This window comes from Oryctolagus cuniculus, chromosome 1 (genome assembly GCF_964237555.1).
Source record: "Oryctolagus cuniculus chromosome 1, mOryCun1.1, whole genome shotgun sequence".
In the NCBI taxonomy this organism is placed as follows: Eukaryota; Metazoa; Chordata; class Mammalia; order Lagomorpha; family Leporidae; genus Oryctolagus; species Oryctolagus cuniculus.
This window is the reverse complement of record NC_091432.1, coordinates 191,786,172-191,807,965: the sequence shown is the minus strand read 5'-3', so window position 1 is coordinate 191,807,965 and position 21,794 is coordinate 191,786,172. Positions and strand designations below refer to the sequence as shown.

The following is a 21,794-nucleotide window of genomic DNA, read 5'->3' as shown; positions in this document are numbered from 1 at the left end:
TCCTTTCTCAAGTTGTTTGCTGTGTTGTGGCCTTAGAAACCTCTCCTCTGTGATAAACATTCTTGGCAATGGGAACTAGGTGAGCTGGGAATCATGAAACCTTGCTTTGAAATCCGTGTGATCATTTGCCTTGTACTGTTGACTCATTAAGCAACAATAATAACCTTTGAATACTACCTTTATACACTGGTGTGTATAAAGTCCCAGATTGTTGAGTTACAAAGAAGTTAATTTCCCTATTATAGGTGATTTGATCTATGCCCTCATTCTGATTCTGGTCCCATATAACTTTACCACATTTTTTTTCTCTTTGCCTCAAATTTCTTTCATCAGTGCCCCTCTCCTTCCTTTTTTCCCTCTGCTCTCCTCCAGTGTGCTGGTTTCTACCTTTTTTCCTAACTTATATTATTTTGATTGTTTTATATACACATAATCATAACTGTATTTTAGAATATGTAAGTAGACACACATACACATACAGAAGGGGCTTCCAAAGCTTATGGAAATGTGCATTATCTTTTAATTCTGTTTTTCTACAATTTTTTAAGCTACCTCATAGTATCAAATCCTTTTGCTCTTAATAGCCTGCACCTTAAAATTTATTGAGTAAATTGCATCATATACAGAGAGGAAGAAACTAAGATAGCTGAGATAGTTACTAGAAGCTACCCTGATTTTCTGGACTGTAAAACCATCATAAACTCTAAGAGGTAAATCTCAGTGGAACGATGCAGTTTGAAATTCATCACTTAAAAGAATTCTGGCCATGCTGATAGCTTTCACCTAGACTGATGGTGGGAAGAAAGGTTTAAAATAGCTCCTTCAAAGTTCCTTTTTTATGGGAACCAAATTTTTCCTTCTTGTTTACTTAACTTGAACCTTGAAAAACGAAATGGGAAATAACAAGGAGAGTTTTTGTGGAAGACTACTGCAGGTGTCCTTGTGTTTTTGAAAAAAACACCAGAGCAAATCTTCTGAAGCGTACACAGCCAAATTATGGCTAGAGATAGTCAAGAGGGTTGTTTTCCTTTGCTCTTAAACATTGGTTTGAACATATCACTTTATGGTTCAGAAGTGATAAAATACAGGATGCATAAAGGGAATGGCAAGCCAACAAATCTGGCTAAAAATATTATAGACCCGGGCCGGCGCTGCAGCGTAGCGAGTAATGCTGCCGCCTGTAGTGCCGGCATCCCATTTGGGCGCCAGTTCAGATCCCAGCTGCACCACTTCTGATCCAGCTCTCTGCTATGGCCTAGGAAAGCAGTAGAAGATGGCCCAAATCCTTGGGCCCCTGCACCCATGTGGGAGTCCAGGAAGAAGCTTCCGACTCCTGGCTTCCTATTGGTTCAGCTCCTGCTGTTGCAGCCATCTGGGGAGTGAACCAGCGGATAGAAGACCTCTCTCTCTCTCTCTCTCTCTCTCTGCCTCTGCCTATCTATAACTCTGCCTTTCAAATAAATAAATAAACCCTTAAAAAAGAAATATTATAGACCATGTGCATTTGGCGGTCATGAAAGACAAATCTGCACAGATAGGAGACACTCTCATACCAAATCTTGAATGTTAATCATAACCTCAAGTTGTATCCCATGGATAATGGTGCATCAGAGGAATTTTGAACACAAGGAAATGACAAAGATAAGAACAAGAAAAATGCATTGCTAGGTCAGGAAGGTATTAGAGCCATGAAGAAAATTAGGAAGCTATTAATTTAATTAGGGATTAGCATACCCCAATGCCACAATAGCAGTCATTCAGTATTATTTTTTAGTTGGATGAATAAAGGAGATAGCTCACTCTTTATACATGGTTGATGAAATAAAAAAAATGAGGAGAGGTCATATAACAAAGTGGAGGAAACATGTATTGTTAGCACATGGGAAATGTAGGCAAGGAAGAGTTTAAAATACCTTAAAGGCAATGTCTGGAAACCTGGTAGAAAGAGAAATATCTTATATGATTTTCTAAAAACAACCGTCTCTAAAGCAGTGTTCAGTAGATAATTAAGGCAATCACACCAGTACAGTAATTCTACTTTATTTTCTCCCTTTTTGTTGCTCAAGTGAGTGTGTGTGTATCTGTTGTGTGTTTCTGCTACATGGTGGATGCTGCAATAATAATAGTAATAGAGAAATCCAACACATTCTGCAGAACAAGGAAAGTTTCCTGGATGAAGGAGCTGGGATGTGATACTAGACATCCTGAGTCAAATTGAATTAGAAGTAACAGGGAGACCTCCAAGTAAAGGTGATTGTGAACTCCCCTGAGAAGAAATGAACAAAACACAGCTTTTGCCTTAACTACCATACACGTTTCACAAGGGTCCCCTTTTTTTTCCAAGAACCCAATTCTATTTCAATTAAGAGGATGCATTATTAATATAACAATGTTGAATAGTATTATAGTGTTCCTAATGCCCAAGGGATAATGAAAAATAAAATAGCTTAAATTAAATATGCAAGTGACTTTAATACACATTAATGTTCTTAGCAAATTTTAAGCTTACAGAATATTAAATTACCAGTGACCATAATCCAGAGTTTCTGCATAAGACACCTAGCCTGGGATTTATTTTTATTTCTGTGCCTTCTGAAAAGAAACATGCATTCCTCCTCATTAAATCTAATTGAGAATTAAATTTTCCCACACTCCAAATAAAATCTCTTAGTTCAAAGGTTTATATACCAAGTTCAAAGGTGTGGTCCTCTTCCTGGAATTTTGCATTAAGAAAAAAAAACAGCTCAGCTTCTAGTTTGAACAGTCACATTATTGTACACATTCCATAAACTACTACTTTCTGCTCTGAAGGTCACTGCAGCTCATATATGGGTGAAATGATTAAGCTTTGTCATATTACCAGAGAAAAAGACATTACACAAGGTGATACCACACTGAGGAGCTAATTGTCAAAACTTAGCCTGAATGAGATTCTGAAATCATGCAAGTATGCCTGGAGTTTCTCTTTTTTTATTCTTTCTTTCCTTCCTTCCTTCCTTCCTTCCTTCCTTCCTTCCTTCCTTCCTTCCTTCCCTCCCTCCCTCCCTCCCTCCCTCCCTCCCTCCCTCCCTCCCTCCCTCCTTCTTTCCTTCCTTCCTTCCTTCCTTCCTTCCTTCCTTCCTTCCTTTTTTTCTTTGTCTTTTACTTTCTTTCCTTCTTAGTTGTTGAGATGACATGTTTTTAATTTATATTATAGTCAAAATGTTTAATAAATCCCTAAAAAATTAAGAATCAGGTCCTTTCTAATTATGCATCTCATGAGGACAACACTCAGCACAGTTGCACTATTTGTTTATATACTTAATTTTTTTTCCTTTTACATATCTTTACATTCATTTTCTATAACAAATAAACAAAACAACTCATTGTAGGAATTTGTTTCTTGCATTTAGAATATTCTTTCCAGAACCATAATATAGAGGAAATAATATCTAAGAGATTTCCAGCTTTAAAATATTTGAAATGGTATACCTATTAGGTAAGCTTCTTTAAAAGGAGCAAAAGAAGATTAATAAACAAATGAGCTGACTTTTTTCCATGTTCCCACATTCACAGTACAGATCTGGCAGGAGGCCTGAGCTGAGGTGTGTATGGGGAAGGTCTACTCTGCCTTCTGTTTCTATGCAGTCAGTCTAAGAACAGAGCCTGTGGTAAGCACCAGGAGCCCATGAGCTGGCTTTTTCTTTTTTAAATTTCTAACTAAAATCATGTGTATCAGAAAAAATTCTCACGTAAGTATTCTACTTGGTCTTTAAAAAGGAAAGATTTGGCTTGTTGGGTCAGCTTCTGGGCTCTGCTTTTGTGGAAAAAAATATATAAAGAATTAATCGGCAAGGTAATAAAGAAAGCAGAGAGACTAAATGTTATGATGAGTTGAAGGAAGAAAAGAGATCATGCTAAAAAAACGTTTAATTTAAAAAGCCTTCCTGCAAATAACTGCTGAGTGCTGAGAGGATACACTGTTGAGTGAGTTCCAGTCCCTGGTCTTCAACATACTCACAGTCTTACATGCAAGAACCAGATCACTACTATGCAAAGCTCCGTACTTTCCAAAATCGAGTAATATTTCATATGCATTATTTTGATAGTCCAGGGGAAAATATTAAGGTCACCTTAAGGTTGTTTTAGAATGATTTTTTATTTTTGTTATTCTTAGAAGACAAAATTGGACCTCAAATAGGTTTAGAAGAGATTATATAAAGGCATTTTAGCAAAGGCAGCAATCATCATTACTGCATTATTCAGAATGAGGAAGGACCAAAGGTTCTCAGATGACATTAATCACCATTCCTGGGGCAGTACTGGCAAGCAGAGTGAACTGTCAAAACTGAAGAGTTGTTACGGCCATGAAAGGGACCCATGTTAAAAAAAAAAAAAAAGAAACAAAACAAAACAAAACAAAAAAAAAACGGTGGCTTTTGATTGAGTAATGAAGCCCCTGCCATCCCGTAGGGTAGCAGGGAGGAAGACTTCTGACCCAGTGCATCAAGGTTTCTCTCCTCCCTCTGTTTTGTCATTTGGAGAAACCTCCTTTTGGCTGATCCACATGAAGCCAGAAGGGAAGGAGCCTGTTGGTTAAGTCTGTGGAGTTCAGTCTCCTGGAATACAGAGCCAGTGGGGAAAAGAAGGGATATATCTGGAGGGGCAGGGAGACAATATCCAGCAAAGTAATAATGATCTTCATCATTACTAAAGTTAGCAAATGTCAAAGGTATCTTAGTAGGCAGCTTGCATAGTATTATCTCATTTATTTCTCATTATAACCCTACATACGATATTGACTCTATTTTATACATTAAGAATCTAATGCATTGAAAAGTTGAGTAATTTATCCCACATGTTGCACATAAGTGGTAAAGACCGGATGTTAATTTTTGCCAAAACCCTGCTTTTTCTACTACATATTCTGCCTTCTTTGCTGGGAAAACATGAAAATTGGAAGTGTAAGACATTTGGGGCTGGAGCCGTGGCTCACTTGGTTAATTCTCCGCCTGCGGTGCCAGCATCCTATATGGGCCCGGGTTCTAGTCCTGATTGCTCCTCTTCCAGTCCATCTTAGAATATAAAGTTGGACCTCGAATAGGTGGCCCAGGAGGGCAGTGGGGGATGGCCCAAGTGCTTGGGCATCTGTACCCACATGGGAGACCAGGAAGAAGCACCTGGCTCCTGGCTTTGGATCAGTGCAGCGCCAGCCGTGGTGGCCATTTCGGGAGTGAACCAACAGAAGGGAGACCTTTCTCTCTGTCTCTCTCTCTCTCACTGTCTAAAACTCTACATGTCAAATAAAAAAAAAGACATTTGAGGGTGACATTGTGGATATAGCTGAAGTATAGTGTTCACTGAGAAAGAAGGATATAATTTGATGGGAAATATAGCCTGGAATATGATTGTGGGAATGGGGGGTAACATTTATATTGTGTGTGTATCACATCAAATGTGTGCCTTATAAAGATCTTTATGAAAATAATTTTGAAATAAACAGATGATGTGTTAGTGTGGACAGTGGAGAAATACAAAGATCTAAGGGGAGTAGAGAGAGGAAGGAAGGAAGAGTGGGATGGAGATGGGATCAGGGATGATACAAGGAAGGAGGTCCAAGAACCTGCTGATAAGCTTGTTCATGACAAGAATGTGTCTGTAAAATCATTGATAATTTCTGTTGTAGTTAGTACTAACTTCCTGAACACCATGTTGAGGTCATACTCTAGTTTCACTTTTTAAAAAATTTTATTTTCTACAACGCATTTCGTTTATACACAATATAGAGTTTTAAATGTGATATTCTTTTTTTTTCTTTTTTTTAAATTTTATTTATTAGATATAAATTTCCAAAGTACAGTTTATGGATGACAGTGGCTTTTCCCCCCCATAACTACCCTCCCACTCGCAACCCACCCATCTCCTACTCCCTCTCCCATTCCATTCACCTCAAGATTCATTTTCAATTATCTTTATATACAGAAGATCAATTTAGTATAAATTAAGTAAAGATTTCATCAGTTTGTCCCCAAACAGAACACAAGGTGCCAAATACTGTTTGAGCACTAGTCGTATCATTAATTCACATTGAACTACACATTAAGGACAGAGTTCCTACATGGGGAGTAAATGTACAGTGACTCCTGTTGTTGACTTAACAAATTAACACTCTTGTTTAAGGCATCAGCAATCTCCCCAGGCTCTAGTCATGAGTTGCCAAGGCCATAGAAGACCCCTGAGCTAGCTGACTTTGATCTTATTTCGACAAGGCCATAGTCAAAGTGAAAGTTGTCTCCTCCCTTCAGAGAAAGGTATCTCCTTCTTTGATGGCCCGTTCTTCCCACTGGGATCTCACTCGCAGAGATCTTTCATTTAGGTTGTTTTTTTTTTTTTTTTTTTTTTTTGCCAGAGTGTCTTGGCTTTCCATGCCTAAAATACTCTCATGGGCTCTTCAGCCATATCCGAATGCCTTAAGGGCCGATTCCAAGACCAGAGTGCTGTTTAGGACAACTGCCATTCTATGAGGCTGCTGTGTATCCCGCTTCCCATGTTGGATTGTTCTCTCCCTTTTTTATTCTATCAGTTAGTATTAGCAGACACTAGTCTGGTTCATGTGATCCCTTTGACTCTTAGACCTATTTTTATTGTCTATTGTGACCTGAAATTGATCACTTGGACTAGTGAGGTGGCATTGGTACATGCCACCTTGTTGGGATTGTATTGGAATCCCCTGGTACATTTCTAACTCCACCACTTGGGGCAAGTCATCTTGAGCATGTCCCAAATTGTACATCTCCTCCCTCTCTTATTCCCACTCTTAGATTTAACAGGGATCAGTTTTCAGTTAAATTTAACACCTAAGAATAATTGTGTGTTAATTACATAGCTAAACCAATGGTATTAAGTGGAACAAAAAATACTAAAAAGGATATAGTATTTAACTATACATCAACAGTGATGATAAGGGCTGATCAAGTCACCATTTCTCATAGTGTCCATTTCACTTTAACAAGTTTCCTTTTTAGTGCTCGGTTAGTTGTCACCAATCAGGGAGAACATAAGATATTTGTCCCTTTGGGACTGGCTTATTTCACTCAGCGTGATGTTCTCCAGATTCCCCCATTTTGTTGCAAATGACCGGATTTCATTTTTTTTATTGCTGTATAGTATTCTATAGAGTACATGTCCCATAATTTCTTTATCCAGTCTACTGTTGATGGGCATTTGGGTTGGTTCCATGTCGTAGCTATTGTAAATTGAGCTGCAATAAACATGAAGGTTCAGACAGTGTTTGTGTTTGCCAAATTCCTTTGGGTAAATTCCAAGGAGTGGGATGGCTGGGTTGTATGGTAGGGTTATATTCAGATTTCTGAGGAATCTGCAGACTGATTGCATAGTGGCTTTACCAGTTCTCATTCCCACCAACAGTGGGTTAGTGTCCCTTTTTCCCCACATCCTCACCAGCACCTCTTGTTGGTAGATTTCTGAATGTGAGCCATTCTCACCGGGGTGAGGTGAAACCTCGTTGTGTTTTTGATTTGCATTTCCCTGATTGCTAGTGATCCTGAACATTTTTCATGTGTCTCTTGGCCATTTGGATTTCCTCTTTTGAAAAATGTCTATTGAGGTCCTTGGCCCATCACTTAAGTGGGCTGTTTGTTTGATGTTGTGGAGTTTCTTGATTTCTTTGTAGATTCTGGTTACTAACCCTTTATCTGTTGCATAGTTTGCAAATATTTTTTCCCATTCTGTCGGTTGCCTCTTTATTTCCTGACTGTTTCTTTTGCAGTACAGAAACTTCTCAATCTGATGCAATCCCAAATGTCAATTTTAGCTTTGACTGCCTGTGCTTCTGGGGTCTTTTCCAAGAAGTCTTTGCATGTGCCTATATCTTGCAGAGTTTCTCCAATGTTCTCTAATAATTTGATGGTGTCAGGTCATGGATTTAAGCCTTTAATCCATGTTGAGTGGATTTTTGTGTAAGGTGAAAGGTAGGGGTCTTACTTCATGCTTCTGCATGTGGAAATCTATTTTTCCCACATCCTTTATTGAATAGACTGTTCTTACTCCAGGAATTGGTTTTAGATTCTTGGTCAAATATAAGTTGGCTGTAGATGTTTGGGTTGATTTCTGGTGATTCCATTCTGTTCCATTGGTCTATCCATCTGTTTCTGTACCAGTCATGCTGTTTTGATAATAATTGCCATTGCCCTGTAGTATGTCCTGAAATCTGGTTTTGTGATGCCTCCGGCTTTGTTTTTGTTGTACAAGATTGCTTTAGCTATTTGAGGTCTCCTCTGCCTCCATATGAATTTCAGCATCATTTTTTCCAGATCTGAGTAGAATGTCTTTGGTATTTTGATTGGTATTGCATTGAATCTATAAATTGCTTTTGGGAGAATAGACATTTTGATGATATTGATTCTTCCAATCCATGAGCATCAGAGATTTTTACATTTTTTGGCATCCTCTTTGTGGGGAGCAACTCAGACTATACTGTTACTGGAATTAAGACTTATTCTATGCATCTGCTCTCCCACAATATGGCGCTGGGAGAGGAGCAAACAGCTCCTACCCAGCTGCCTCTCACCAACTTGACAAGCTGCAGGAGCTGCTCCTGATTGGAGGAGAGCAGTGTACTCGGCGTGTGGGTAGCAGAGTTGGGATTGGTGGAAGAGGACTATATAGGAGGAGAGAGACAACATGCACCAGGAACATCCATCTGAAGGAACACCTGTGCAGCCCCCGAGAGAGCCGGCCGGCGGTGTGCCGCTCCCCCGCGGAAGTGGGGAAAGTGGCAGGGGGAACCGCCCTTCCACGGAGGTGGAAGGGACGGTAGCCAACCCGGGAAGAACCAGCAGCAAACCCGGGGAGGGCTGAGCAGACGAAAGAACAACGCAGGGTCCAGTGTCGTTCCTCCACGAAGAGGGGGAGCGACACTCTTCTATTTCTTCTTAAGATTTCGTAATTCTCTTTGTAGAGATATTTAACGTCCTTGGTTAAGTTTATTCCAAGGTACTTGATTGTTTTTGTGGCTATTGTGAATGTGATTGATCTTAGAAGTTCTTTCTCTGCCGTGGCGTTGCCTGTATATACAAAGGTTGTTGATTTTTGTGCATTGATTTTATATCATGCTATTTTGCCAAACTCTTCTATGAGTTCCAATAGTCTCTTAGTAGATTTCTTTGGATCCCCTAAGTAAAGAAGCATATCATCTGCAAAGAGGGATAGTTTGAGTTCTTCCTTCCCAATTTGTATCCCTTTAATTTCTTTTTCTTGCCTAATAGCTCTGGCTAAAACATCCAGAATTATATTGAATAGCAGTGGTGAGAATGGCATCCCTGTCTGGAACCAGATCTTAATGGAAATGCTTCCAACTTTTCCCCATTCAATAGGATGCTGGCCATGGGTTTTTCATAAATTGCTTTGATTGTATTGAAGAATGTTCTTCTATATCCAGTTTGCTCAGGGTTTTCATCATGAAAGGGTGTTGTATTTATCAAATGCTTTCTTTGCATCTATTGAGATAATCATATGGTTTTTCTTCTGCAGTCTATTAATGTGGTGTATCACATTGATTGATTTGTGCACATTGAACCATCCCTGCATACTAGGGATAAATACCACTTGGTCTGGGTGGATGATTTTTCTCATTTGTTGCATTCTATCGGCCAGTATTTTATTGAGGATTTTTGTGTCTGTGTTCATCAGGGATATTGGTCTGTAATTTTCTTTCAATTCTGCATCTTTCTCCAGCTTAGGAATAAGGTGATGGTGGCTTCATAGAAAGAATTTTGGAGGATTCCCTCTTTTTCAATTGTTCTGAATAGTTTGAGAAGAATTGAAGTTAGTTCTTCTTTATATGTCTGAAAGAATTCAGCAGTGAATCCATCTGGTCCTGGGCTTTTCTTTGTTGGGAGGGCCTTTATTACTGTTTCAATTTCTTTCTCAGTTATGGGTCTGTTTAGGTTTTGTGTGTTTTTCTGGTTCAATTTAGGTAGGTTGTAGGTGTCTAGGAATCTATCCATTTCTAATAGATTTCCCTGTTTGCTGGCATACAAGTCCTTGTAGTAATTTCTGAGGATTCTTTTTATTTCTGTGGTGTCTGTTGTTACATTTCCTGTTTATCTCTGATTTTATTTTTTTGGGTCTTTTCTCTTCTTTTTTCAGTTATTTGGGCCAATGTGGTGTCAATTTTGTTTATTTTTTCAAAAAAACCAGCTCTTCCTTTGGCTTTTTTTTTTTTGTTTGTTTGTTTGTTTGTTTTGGATTCAATCCTATTGATTTCTTTTCTGATGTTAATTATTTCTCTTCTCCTGCTAGTTTTGGTCTGGTTTGCTGCAGTTTTTCTAGATCCTTGAGATGCATTGAAAGCTCATTTATTTGGTGTCTTCCCAATTTCTTGATGTAAGCACCTATTGATATAAATTTTCCTCTTAACACTTCTTTTGCTGTATCCCATACGTTTTGATATGTTGTGCTGTTGTCCTCATTTAATTCCAGAAAGTTTTTGATTTCTCTTTTGATTTCTTCTATAACCCAGTGTTCATTCAGGAACGTGTTGTTCAATCTCCATGTGTTTGCATATGTTCTAGGGATTCCTGAGTTGCTAATTTCCAGCTTCATTCTACTATGATCTGAGAAGTTGCATGGTATGATTCTAGTTCTTTTGAATTTGTTGAGACTTGCTTTATGGCTTGAGATGGGTGTGGCCAGAGAGCTCTGCTTGGTTCTTCAGAGTTAAGGGTGTGCCAAAGGTGACACTCCGGTTAGGCGTGGTAAATCTCTCTTTTATTTATTTATTTTTGATTCAGGAGGGAAGTAATACTGCACAGCTGAGCGGAATTGAAGGTAGTCAGCTTCCGATCTCTGCCTTCTGTGGGTGTATCATTCATCTGCTTTTTCCCAAGGACCACACAAAGAATCCGTTCTGCCCTCAGTGTGGGCTCAAATTCTCCTGCAGTCTCCCACCGGGTTGCCAAGTTTACCGAATTGTAGCGTCTCTGGAGAGTACTCACGTCAAGTCCATGAGTTCTCTCGCCCACCGTCTCTTTTTTCACCACCTCAGTTCATTAGCTCCACCCTTTCACTAAGTCCTAACCCTCTGTTATTTCACCCCCCAGAGTCAGGATTTTCTGTTTGTCTGAGGGCAGGCGCAACTCTGAGGTCGCGCACAGCCCTGAGGTCACGCACCTTTTACATATGTCCAAAATGGCTCCTGCTCTTTGTCTCCTGCTCGCCTTTGCAAGGTGGTGGAGAGAGACTGAGAGACCATACCGATCCCATTTTTTTTTCCCCTCTCTCCTGTAGTTAGTCTGGTGAACTTCCCCCAGCGGGGCTTCAAGCCGTTTCCCCGCCGATGTCTCAGGTTACTGAGCTCACCTTCCCTTCCAGCGCAGATGCGTAGACTCCGCTGTTGGGCTTCGGAGCTGTGGGCATCCTTGCTCTCCTCTCAGGTCGTCCGTGTCACATCCACTAGATCCGAAGAGTTTCCTCTGCAATTTTTTCCCGAGCCTTTCCCTGAGATTGCTGTAATTCCACTTTTATTAACCTATCTTTTCCCGGACTATCAGTATGCGTCCTCACTATTCCGCCATCTTGGCTCTGCCCCTGTGATATTCTTCTTCACACATATTCTCACGTACTCTTGTTTTTTCTTCAATAAATTGGGGTGGAGAGAAAGAAGATAATAATTATAAATAATTATTAATAAGTTATATTATAAATAAAATAATTATAAAATTATTTATTATAAATACATATACATTTATAATTATTTATAAATAACTATAAATAAAATAGTATGTTCTTTAGAGTTTTAAAAAATATTTGATTGATTTCTTTGAAAGTCAAGTGGCAGAAAGAGAGAGAAAAAGCAAGAGTAAGAGAGAGATCTTCCATCCATTGGTTTATTCCCCACGTGCCCACAATAGCCAGGGGCTGGGCCAGGCTGAAGCCAGGAGCCTAGATTCTCTCTGAGTTTCTAACATGGGTGGCAGGAAGCCAAATATTTGAGCCCATCATCTGCTACCTTCTCAGACACATTAGCAAGAAGCTGGATCAAAAGCAGAGCAGCTAGAACACAAACTAGTATCCCATATAGGCTGTGAGTGCTGAGCATCATCTTTAACCTGCTGTGCGGCAATGCTGGCCCCTTGGTCTTTGTTTTATAATGCAGATATCAAGTTTTATTTTTATTTAGTTATATGGATATAAGTGCTCATAAAATTATAAAGTAATTGAAGTGGGGATCCCAGGTTACATCAGCTTCATCCACTTGGGTGAGATTGTAGAATGACTGAACGTTGCCCTCATAAGTGCCAAAAAGCTAATCTTTTCCCTCAAGCCTCATCATGTTTGTTTGTTTGTTTGTTTGTTTTTAGTTTAAAGAACATTTGAAATATTAATTGCATCCTAGTTTGTCACGGCATGCTCTCTACAAACAAACTTATTTCTCAAGTATACTAACATTATATTCTGCTTTTCATATGTACCCATTGTGTATATGATCATTAATAATACAAAAACATTTCTTTGTGTTCATTTTATTGGTGAGTAAGAACAATCACATTGATTCAGTTTTCATGAAAGAAATAAGAAACAGCAAAAATGATTTAAAAACTTCTCAAGAACATATTAAAGAAAATGAAAAAAGATAAGAAATACTGCTTGAGTTAACTGTTGTTCTGCTTGCCATCTAAGTTCTCTCGTATTTGGGCCTAATTTATTTTTCCACACTCCTTGCTTACTCCCTTTGCTTTATTTGGGTTGTGCTTTTAACATCTGCCCTTTATTAAGTTTTTCTGCACATGCATAAAGTTTTAATTTATGAAAAATATCTATTGTACCCCTTATTAATTATAATTTTCTCTTAACTCCTTTTTTTTCATTAAACATTATGAGTGCCTTTGAAATGCTAAATTTCAAGCTACTGAAGAGACAATTGGCTCTCATGAGGTGGTAAGAGCCAGTTCCTGCACACCACTAGAAATGAAATTCAGGAAAATTCATGAGTTGTGTAAGCTCCCACAAATGACAAAAAACAGATCTGGCACTTGGATCCAGGTCTTATGAATCCAAATGAATTCTCTTTACAAAATAAGCTGTAATTTAAAGATATGATTGTACTTTAGGCTGGTCTTTCCAGTGCCAAAGGGTCATAATAGAGCCACACTGTCTATTTTAGCCATCCCATGGCTTTTGCTGTGCAGCCATATTGTGTCTATGTGAAGGGACCTACCATTATTACTTGCTTCCAGATAGTACTGCAAAATTAAACTGACTGCTTTTGTGGGGCCAGGGGCCATTTTTTTTTATTTTTATAAACTAAGTTCTAATTCAAGAATGGCATCAATTCAGTCATGTCTTATATTGATTCTTCAATAGATACCTTCCATATGTTTTGGTATTACTTTAAAATTTTTTTCTACTGCAAATATATCTGGCATAGAAACTTAAAATTCAAAAAATTGAATGAAAATTAAGCACCCTTAAGTCAAATACCATAATTTAACATCATAATAACATAATTCACCCCTCCTGCATTTCTGGGAGCTCTTCCTAATACTCATGCCAACTCCAATCAGAAACCATTCCTGATGGTCAGGAAGTTTAGTCATATTATTTTTCATATACTATATTAAGTGGAAAAAGTCAGTATTCAAAATTACATTTCTTTTCCTACTTTGGAACTGAACATTTTGTTCATGCTTTTAGTGTTGGCATTTCTTCTTTAATGATTTTTTCTGATCATGTTTTCCCTGCTTATATTTGTTGTTTTTGTTAATAGTGATTTTTTCTTTTATTAATCACATAATATTTCAAAATAGTAATCTGTAAGTCTATCATGGTTTATTTAACAAGCCCACTATTACCAATATTTATATATGTTTCAGCTTTTTGCTTTCATATTTAATAGTTTTTTAAAAAGATTTATTTATTTATTTGAATGGCGATGTTGAAGAGAGAGTGATCTTCATTCACTGGTACAGTTCCCAAATGGCTGCAACAATCCCAATCTGGGCCAGGCTGAGGAGCCAGGAGTTTCATCCAGGTCTCCCAATGGGTCATAGGGGACCAAGCACTTGGGCCCTCTTCTGCTGCTTTCCAAGGTGCATTTGCAGTAATGGATCAGAAGTGGAGCAGCTGGGACTTGAACTGGTGCCCTCATGGTATGCCACTTAACACACTTCTCCCTAGCACCACGTGCCCCATTTTTAATGTTAAAATAAAAATCCTGTTCACATATTTAAAATTCTTTCATTAGGATAAATTTCTAGAATTTGACATGGGTCAAAGGCTTTATAGACATTTAAATATTTTTGCTTTATGTTGTCCAAGTCCCCAGAAGAATGCTGTTTAGTCTATGTGCCTGTTTTCTTGAATTGCTCCTGTTTAGTCATTGTTTTGAGTCTAGTGTTGGAAAAAATTCTTGGCACAGGTTCTCCTCTGATAGGTTATCTGAGCATACCAAATCATGTTAATAAGATATGAGACGATATTCCCAGGTTCTGCAAAATTCAGGAAAATGCCTTTGAAGAATATTATCCTACTTGTCCTACCAAAAGACAAGAATATCCCTGCTTTCACTACTTTGAATGCTAGACTTTTATTGTAAGAACTGATGCAGATTTAGAGTCTCTTGAATTTTTCTCCTCGGGGAATTTGAATTTAAGAGGGAAGAGGATTGTTACAATTAATATCTCTATGATCTGACCATCAGAACATTGTAAGTGACAGACCTTGAGATACTTAGCTTAGCCAATCTCCTAGATAAAATTTATGTGCTATCCTTTAAAATGAAATTTCCTAAATGAATAAAAACATAAAAAGTACCCAAATTATTGAAGCAAATAGTTATGCAAAATGCATACCCTCTTCCTTGCCTTCTCTTTCTGTTTGGTCCTCATTCACTTTCTTACCTACTCTAACAGTTTCAATTCAGTTACTATAGGCATTTTCTCATCTGCTGCCAGGCCCAAACTGCATTTTCAAAACATTCCACTTTCTTTCTACCTATATTTCTTAACTATTTTCTGAATAGATTTTAATCCCTCTTAAAAATTACCTTATTTTTCATTTAAGCCAAACTTCACATAAACCTGTTTTTACTCCAAATCACTTTCTTTAAGGAAGATTTCTGGAAGGGAGAACCAGAGAAAGAAAATTGATATAGATAGAATCATTGGATTAAATACTTGATTCCTTCATAACATAGGCCATGTAAATGATCTCCATCGAGTTCCTTATTGGCCTTTTTGGGTTAGCACAACAGCTTAATTTGTTCAATCTGAGTCACTAACCTCACACTTATAATGGCAGTATTATTTGAACATCAAGATTTAACTTCAGTAAGAATTTTTCATTCTGAATTTATGACTTTTATTACTCAATCTGAATGTCAATATATTAAATTCTGTTGCAATATATGCATAATAACATTACTAATGCTATGTAGGTGTATAAAGTTCACAGAAATTGATGACATGACAGCTTTTATGGGAACAATGAACAAATATTCTTGAAACAAAGGAAATAATAATAAAAATTATAGCAAGCAATTATTGAATGGCCTGCTAGGTGTTGGAAAGAAAGTAATGTGATTTCTGTCTTATAATATTTAGAATAATCTAACAAGCCAAGTTGTCACTCCCCCTCTTCGTGAAGGAGCAACACTGAACCCTGCCTAGGCTTCATATCCGAGTCACGGCACCATTATGTCGCTCCCCGTCTTTGTGGAGGAACGACACAGGATTCTGCGTTGTTCTTTCGTCTGCTCGGCCCTCCCCGGGTTTGCTGCTGGTTCTTCCCGGGTTGGCTACCATCCCTTCCACCTCCGTGGAAGGGCGGTTCCCCCTGGCCACTTTCCCCACTTCCGCGGGGGAGCGGCACACCACCGGCCGGCTCTCTCGGGGGCTGCTCAGGTGTTCCTTCAGATAGATGTTCCCCTTAGATGTTCCTGGTGCATGTTGTCTCTCTCCTCCTTTATAGTCCTCTTCCGCCAATCCCAACTCTGCTACCTACATGCTGAGTACGCTGCTCTCCTCAAATCAGGAGTAGGTCCTACAGTTTATTGGTTGAACTGGAGGCAGCTGTGTAGAAGCTGTTTTCTCTCCCAGCGCCATATTTTGGGAGAGCAGATGCATAGAATAAGTCTTAATTCCAGTAACTTAGTCTAGTCTGAGTTGCTCCCCACACCAAGTATTGTATTACCGTTTTGTAATAAGAGAATTGAGGGTCAAAGAAGTTAAGTGATGCTTCCAAGTTCAACTAACTAGCAAATGGACAAGTCAGGTAGTGCTGATTTAAGACCTAGTAGATCTTGGCAGTACTCATTTTTTGAGACCCAGCCAAATTATACCATGCGTCCTAAAATGCATTCACATTCCACATTAAAAAAAAATGCCTTCCTGTGAAACAACAAACTATATTTCAAGTTTATTTTTGAAAATCATTTAGTTGTAAACATTCCAATCAATTTATGATTGGCTGTACTTTGTTAGAGATTTTGAGGCATAGTTGGTAATTATTGCCATATTTATTTTCAAGCCTAATATTTTATGACTATAAAATATATTATGTAAGTTAACATAATTAATTTTAGAGACATTGTGCTGAATATTTATTAATTTCCATTTTGCATATTGTAGCTAATCTTGATGTTTTGTTTTGCCCAATCTTAAAAACTTTGGAGCTGAGAACTTTGAATTTAATAGTTAATAGAATAATGATCTTGGTGCTGGAACTGGAATTCATTTTTGTCACTAGGAGAAATCTGTAGTTTTTTATGTTTTTAAGCTTTTTATTCAGTGAAAGAAATGCATAGGAGAGTGAGGGAAAATCTGTATATTTTATATGTCCTATTTCTTTGAGAAAGAAGGTTAAAGATAAACATGGGCTAGCTCATGCAGTACATTATAGACCATGACTGTAGGTGTTGAAGTTAATCTAAGAAAAGGAATATATTATGTTACTGTGGTTTTCATTAGGTAATGCCCTCCATGTTATTCCTACATTCTGTGTCACACAGACCCGAAGTTTTTTAATTTTATGCATTTTGTTCTTTCATGAAGATCTTGAATGATACGAACATCATGGTGCTTTTGCTGAGTCTTTCATATGATTATGGAGAGTTATGCATGTCATGTGGCTCACCACATGCTAAATGATGGAACTCTTCTTAGTAAATTAAGTCCAGGATTTGCAAAAGGAAGAACTGATGACTTACTAGGCAGAGAAGAATATATGAACAAAAATCATGGGCCCATTGTTAAAAACTCTGAGTTATATACATTATATTTTATATTATATTTATATGTATTTATATTATATATATTTCATTATTATGAGATAAAGGAAAATATTAGATTATGGAAATCCTTGTTACAGCTTGAAGGATGTTAAAATCACTCTGGTTTTCTACCAAATATAGCCTAAACCCAAGGTTTTTCCCTTTCTGATCTCACCTCGGCCTCCTCTTCTCTGAACTAGCCTCTCCTAGGGAAGTGACCAGCTGCTAATTCTAGAAACTTAAGGTGCTTCTCCATCTCTGAGCACTTACTTGTCTGCTCTGCTTGAAATATTCCCCCAGATGGTTGTATGGATGGCCATTTAATTTAGTCAGGAGTACTCAAATGTTGCTATTTATCAAAAGTAGTCAATTCCAAATATAACACATAACACAATGGAATTCCTGACTAGATTATCTAAAATGATCCCTTCTTTCTCTTTTTCCTTACTTGGATTTGCTTTGCATAATATCATGGTGCTTATAATTCAGTCATAAAGACTACATGAATCAATAAATGCACAGTTCCTAGAATAGCACTTGGCACCTGGTAATTTCGCTAAAAGTGCCTCTTAAATAAAATAAATGGTTTATCTAACATATATTGCAGAGAGGAAATGGAGTCCCAGAAGCAAAGTGTCACATAACTAGTTGGATGGCATCCTCAGTGTTCTGTTACCCAGGCCTCAAATTATGGTAGTTAACTCAGCCATTCCCTAGTTTCTTCCTGCCGAATGGATACTCCGACTTTTAATATTTTTATATGAAACAAATGGAAGCAAATATGTTGCAAGGCACATTTATGACTTTACCAAATCAAGCTAAATATTGAATATCAAAGAGTCAAATTTTAAGTTTAATATTAATTTTTACATGCAAAAAGGAAAAGGTTGCCGAAATGTCTATCATCACTAATAACCAAACTCAAAAAAGCACTTTCCCCCAAAAAATAAATAAAAATCCTGAATGCCAGAGAAATGTGGACCTGCTCTGCAGAAGTTTGAATTACAGCAAATAGGGCCTCACAGCAATGATAAATCTTACCTGAATGTACTGCATGTGTGCTTCTTTAAGCCGGTAGATAATACTCTAAGTAACACTGAATAAACTGGGCATTCCAAAGCATGTCCCAGCTGTATCTTTTACCTTGCTACTGGTGTGCACACAGGTCCCAGGCTTCCCTCCGTTGCACAGCAATGACATGAATTTTATGTCACTTCTATTATTTTAGGCTGAACTTCTAGATATTTGCTTCAATATAGTGGTTTTATCTCCTTGGCAATTAATACATGTTCTTGCTTCTAAACTTCTAATATATTGGTATTGAAAAAGAGAGAATGCCAGTGTGTGTCTGAGTAGCATCACAGTTAACAAGGTGACATTTTCCAGAATACCTCACACATGAATTTAACTGACAAAGGTTTTATGGGAGGCCGGAGTGGCCTACCAGGTAAGGCCACTGCCTGCTGTGCCGGCATCCTGTGTGGGCACCAATTCGAGTCCTGGCTACTGTACTTTCAATCTAGCTCTCTGCTATGACCTGGGAAAGCAGTAGAAATGGCCCAAGTCCTTGGGTCCCTACACCCATGTGAGAGACCAGAAAGAAACTCCTGGCCCTGGCTTCAGATTGGCCCAGCTCTGGACTTTTCAGCTACTTGGGGAGTCAGCCAGTGGATGGAAAACTCTCTCTGCCTCCGCCTCCGCCTCCGCCTCTGTCTCGGCCTCTGCCTCTGCCTCTCTGTAACTCTGCCTTTCAAATAAATTAAAAAAAAATCTTAAAAAAAAAAGTTTTATGGGTATGTGTGTAGTACATGATTTGCATATTTGGCTTTGTCATCTCCTTTTTTTCTTATAAGCAGAGAATTGACCTATTTTACTATATGAATTTAATGAATTTACTTAAGTGAGTAGAATGAAGGGGCTTTCATGCATCTGTATACAGTGTGGAGAGTTAACAGTTTTGATTGTGGCTTGGGATTGACTTGCCAACAGCACCTTTGTGAAGTACATGCTAATGTGTCTCCTCGGCCAGGCCAGTGACTGCTTTTTAATACAATAAGAATGTGTAAATTCTTTTCTGCAGTCCCAAGGTCTGTGAGCCCTGCTAATCTAGTGAATGTGATAGCAGTGCGTTTGTGCCAAATGGAGTTAAATACAGAAATATAAGGTACGTTTTGATCTTCCACCTTGTAATGAAATTAATACACTTTCCATTCGTGTTCCTTTTTCTAAGGAGAAAATGACAAGGGGTTTGGGAGTGGAATTCTATAGTTAATTCTGTTCTTCTAATAGAATATTTCCTATGTGGAAGATTTTCTTTCTTAATAAGATTCCGTGTGTATCATATTGAATAATAAAAGGAGCTTTAAGTATAGTATAAAACTAATATATGTATATATTTTCTTATGGCTACCTCTCCCTAGCCCCATGAATCTTGTGAGAGGTTTAGAAAAACAGATATCAGAGGAGAAAAGGGGAGTCAGCTCTGCGCTATCAGTCTACTGTCTTAACTAAAGAACTGTCTTCCTTCAAAAAGACTATAGTTTATTTTTTGTCTGTTCTACTTAATATGACTGGTTTAATTCTGTAATTAATACACAGTTATTCTTAAGTGTTGATATTTAACTGAAATGTGATCCCTGTTAAACATAAGAGTGGGAAAAAGAGAGGGAAGAGATGTACAATTTGGGACATGCTCAAGCTGACTTGCCCCAAATGGTAGAGTTAGAAACATACCAGGGGACTCCAATTTAATCCCATCAAGGTGGCATGTACCAATGCCATCTCACTAGTCCAAGTGATCAATTTCAGTTCACAATTGATCATAATGAAAGGACTAAGAGTCAAAGGGAGCACATAAACAAGTCTAGTACCTGCTAATACTAACCGATAGAATAAATAAAGGGGAGAGTGATCCAACATGGGAAGCGAGATACTCAGCAGACTCATAGAATGGCGGATGTCCTAAACAGCACTCTGGCCTCAGAATCAGCCCTAAATGCATTCGGATCTGGCTGAAAATCCCATGAGAGTATTTCAGGCATGGATAGCCAAGACACTCTGGCAAAAAAAAAAAAAAAAAAAAAAAAAAAAAAAAAAAAAAAAAAAAAAAACAAAACACAACACCTAAATGAAAGATCTCTGTGAGTGAGATCCCAGTGGAAAGAACAGGTCTTCAAAGAAGGAGGTACCTTTCTCTGAAGGGAGGAGAGAACCTCCACTTTGACCATGGCCTTTGTCTAAACAAGATAAGAGTCGGAGAACTCAAGGGGCTTCCATAGCCTTGGAAACTCATGACTGGTGCATAGGGATATTACTGATGCCATAAACAGGAGTGTCAATTGGTAAAGTCAACAACAGGAGTCACTGTGCACTTACTCCTCATGTAGGATCTCTGTCCTTAATGTGCTGTACATTGAGACTTAATGCTATAACGAGTACTCAAACAGTATATTTCACTTTGGGTTTCTATGGGGGTGCAAACTGTTGAAATCTTTACTTAATGTATGCTAAACTGATCTTCTGTATATAAAGAGAATTGAAAATGAATCTTGATGTGAATGGAAGGGGAGAGGGAGTGGGAGAGGGGAGGGTTGTGGGTGGGAGGGACGTTATGGGGGGGAAGCCATTGTAATCCATAAGCCGTACTTTGGAAATTTATATTCATTAAATAAAAGTTAAAAAAAAATCTTCATTGTGGGAAAAAAGGAAAGGAAAGATGAGGGGAGAATTGAAGTGAGGCAGGCAGGCAGGAAGGAGGTGCCGGGGAGACAGAACATTGGTAGTGAAGGCGGTGCAGCCGGGGAGAGGAGACATCTTCACAGTGACCTGATCCTGCTTGGGTTAAGGGTAAGCCATTCTCTCTTGAATTTGCAGCAGAAACTATGTTTCATATCCTGTGAGCATCTAGAAGTACACAGGACTTACAATGAAATTCAAAAGGGCAAAAGCCTGGCAGACAAGGGTCCATGCCGGTGCGCAACATAAAAACTCCATTGGCAGGGCTGGCACTGTGGCACAGTGGGTTAAACCCTGGCCTGAAGCGCCAGCATCCCATATGGGCGCCACTTCTAGTCTCGGCTGCTCCTCTTCCAATCCAGCTCTCTGCTATGGCCTGGGAAAGCAGCAGAGTATGGTCGGAGTCCTTGGGCCCCTGCACCCATGTGGGAGACCCAGAAGAGGCTCCTGGCTCCTGGCTTTAGATCGGCACAGCTCCGGTCGTTGCGGCCATCTGGGGAGTGAACCAGCGGATGGAAGACCTCTCTCTCTGTCTCGACCTCTCTCTGTAATCTTGCCTTTCAAATAAATAAAATAAATAAAAAAAAAAAACCTCCATTGGCAACTAACTTTTGGATGTATCAGCTAGGGTTTTACTAACCCATTATTAACCCACTAATTCTAATGCTGATGACTGACCACTCTTACTTGGTTGAATCAAATGCTGTCTTAGTCTTGACTCTCCCAGACAGATGCTGATGTAAGTGTTCTACTCTAGGAAATTTATCTGGATGATCATCCCAAGAAACAT

General features: G+C 38.5%; 1 protein-coding gene and 1 non-coding gene across 5 annotated transcripts in view; one reads left to right on the top strand and one right to left on the bottom strand.

Annotated features, from left to right (window-relative positions):
* Positions 1 to 21,794, top strand: part of LINGO2 (leucine rich repeat and Ig domain containing 2) — a 1,403,193-nt gene that overhangs the window by 888,225 nt on the left and 493,174 nt on the right. The gene's annotated exons all lie outside the window — the stretch shown is intronic.
* On the bottom strand, positions 3,536 to 3,667 carry LOC127485244 (small nucleolar RNA SNORA51). Its single transcript, XR_007912382.2, has one exon. It is a non-coding gene; the product is annotated as a small nucleolar RNA SNORA51 (small nucleolar RNA).